The sequence below is a fragment of the Nelumbo nucifera genome, chromosome 2 (assembly GCF_055504915.1).
Source record: "Nelumbo nucifera cultivar China Antique chromosome 2, China Antique-T2T, whole genome shotgun sequence".
Classification (NCBI taxonomy): Eukaryota; Viridiplantae; Streptophyta; class Magnoliopsida; order Proteales; family Nelumbonaceae; genus Nelumbo; species Nelumbo nucifera.
Window position 1 is genome coordinate 28,532,709 of NC_142650.1, and position 2,503 is coordinate 28,535,211.

The window sequence follows — 2,503 nt, forward strand, 5'->3', positions numbered from 1 at the left end:
TATCTATTTTTAATGTTTTATTATTTAAGATATTTAGTTATTAAAATATTTAAATAATGTTTTATTTTTTATGTTAAATTTTTTATTTTTTGAATAACATTTAAATTGAATAATTCGTGAAGTTATAATCTATATTGTTACTACATAATTTAATGATGAATTTTATAAAATATAATAATATGAATATTTTAGGGTGCCACTTTCCATACCATATCTTTTCCGTATTGGTCAAAAGCTCTTTCCATACCATATCTTTTCTGCATCATAGATTTACCCTTTACACTATACATATTTGTATTTGTATTTGTACTCTTTCAATTTTTTTTTTTTTTTTTTTTTTGGTAATAGGTACTCTTTCGAACTGAGCTGCAATGGATCCCACTAACAAGTAACTAGTTCATCCTAAATACCTTTATTTTTGGTGGATTGGTTTATTGATAACTAGTTTGAGTATGTAGTGCACGTGAATTATCATCCCCAAAACCATTGTTTTCTCTTTTTAATAATTATACTAGTAATTAGACACGTACGTTGCAAGTGAGAATTTTTTCTTCATATTAATTACTTGAATTTTAGATATGTCATATTTAAGATAGAAATTAAAAATTAACAAAAATAACAATATGATTAAATATTATTATTATTATTATTAAATTTTGTATTCCATTTCTATCATAAATAAAAATAAATTTTATTTTAAAAATTATTTTTATTTAATATGATAAATATATAGTATTAGAAATGTTCACAAAAGTTTATGACAAAACTTCACACTTTTTATTTTTTGTGTTCTATCCTTTTTTTTAAATATCTATTATTCATTTTGTGACATCATGAGTTTCTTTGGAAAGTTGAATCATTGACCCACCATTTAGATATGAAAATATCTTTCATTTCAAACTAGTTTTAAATTATATATTTTATCTACATTATATAAATAACTTTTACTTATCACACTTGATTTTTATTTGACATAGTTAATATATATTTTTTATATATTCTTTTGATTACTTGTACTTTTTATTTTTTAAAGATTTATTATTTAACTATCATGTCATTGATTAATCCATTTGACCCAAACCATTAATCCATCACCAAAAAAGAAAAATAGTTTGATTTCTAGGTTGACATTAAATTATGTATTACATTTTAATCATTGATAAAATTATTTCTTATGTATAATATTCATTTTTGTTCAATATAATGAATGTATAATATTATATATGTGCCCAACATTTTATTTTTTATAAATATATAGCATTAGATATGTGCCCAAATTTTCTTTATTTTTCATTTTTGCAATTCTTTGTATTTTTTATTTTTAAAAATTTTATTATTTGACTATGACATGATTTCATCTCCAGGTTGATTTTAAATTTGACATTCCTTTGTCTCATTAATAAAAATACTTTTACATTTCATACTTATTTTTGTTTAATATAATGAATATATAATATTAGAGATATGTCTAATTCTTTTGATTTTTTGTATTATATATGTATATATTCATTTATTATTTAATTATGATATTATTTATTAACCCATTTGACCGCAAATGGTTGAATTGCTTACCCACAACCAAAAGCGAAGAAAATAGTTTTGTTTTCAAATTATTATTTTTTAAATATTTATTTTATACTATTAAAATTAATGTTGTGGATTTAATTAGTAGAATTTAATGATGAGAAAACTATATCTTAAATATAGGATTTAATGGGAGAATATACCTTAGATGTGAGATTTAATGAGAGAGAACAGGAAAATAGTTTCATTTCCAATTGGTTTTAAAATTTGCACTCTATTAACATCATTAATTAAAACATTTCTTAGTTATCATACTCATTATTTTTTAATATATCAAATATATGATGTTAAAAATATTCCCAATTTTTTTAATTTTTATATTTTTTGCATTTTATTTATTTTAAATTTTATTATTTAATTGTGGCAACATGGATTGGCCCATTTGAACCAAAATGGTTTAATTTATTACTACCACCTAGATGAAAAACACTATTTTTTTCAGGTAGATTTTAAATGTATATATTTTTTTGTTATTGGAGTTATTAGTTTATTATGAATGGATTTAATTAATAGAATTTAATGATGAGAAGAAACAAAAATGCTTAAATATATGATTTAATGAAGGTAAATGCAAGTTAATGCCTTAAATGTTGGATTTAATGAGAGGGACTTGAATGTATTAAATATCTTAAAGTTACCTATTTTCAATTTATTTAATATCAATAACCGATTACCCTATTTGTCCTCATTTTTTATCAATAAATTTAAATATAGAAGGGTAAATTTTGTCCTCAAAAAATTCCAGAAATATTCTTGGGGCTTTTCATGCTTTTTAAAGTAGTATAGATATAGATATATACTTCCATTATGATCATGCTTATATTGTCATTTTCCTTCCAAATGGTTACTGATAGAGAATGGAGCCACGACCACCCATTTTTTTGGGTGGCTTTAACGACATTCAATAAGCATTAAGAAA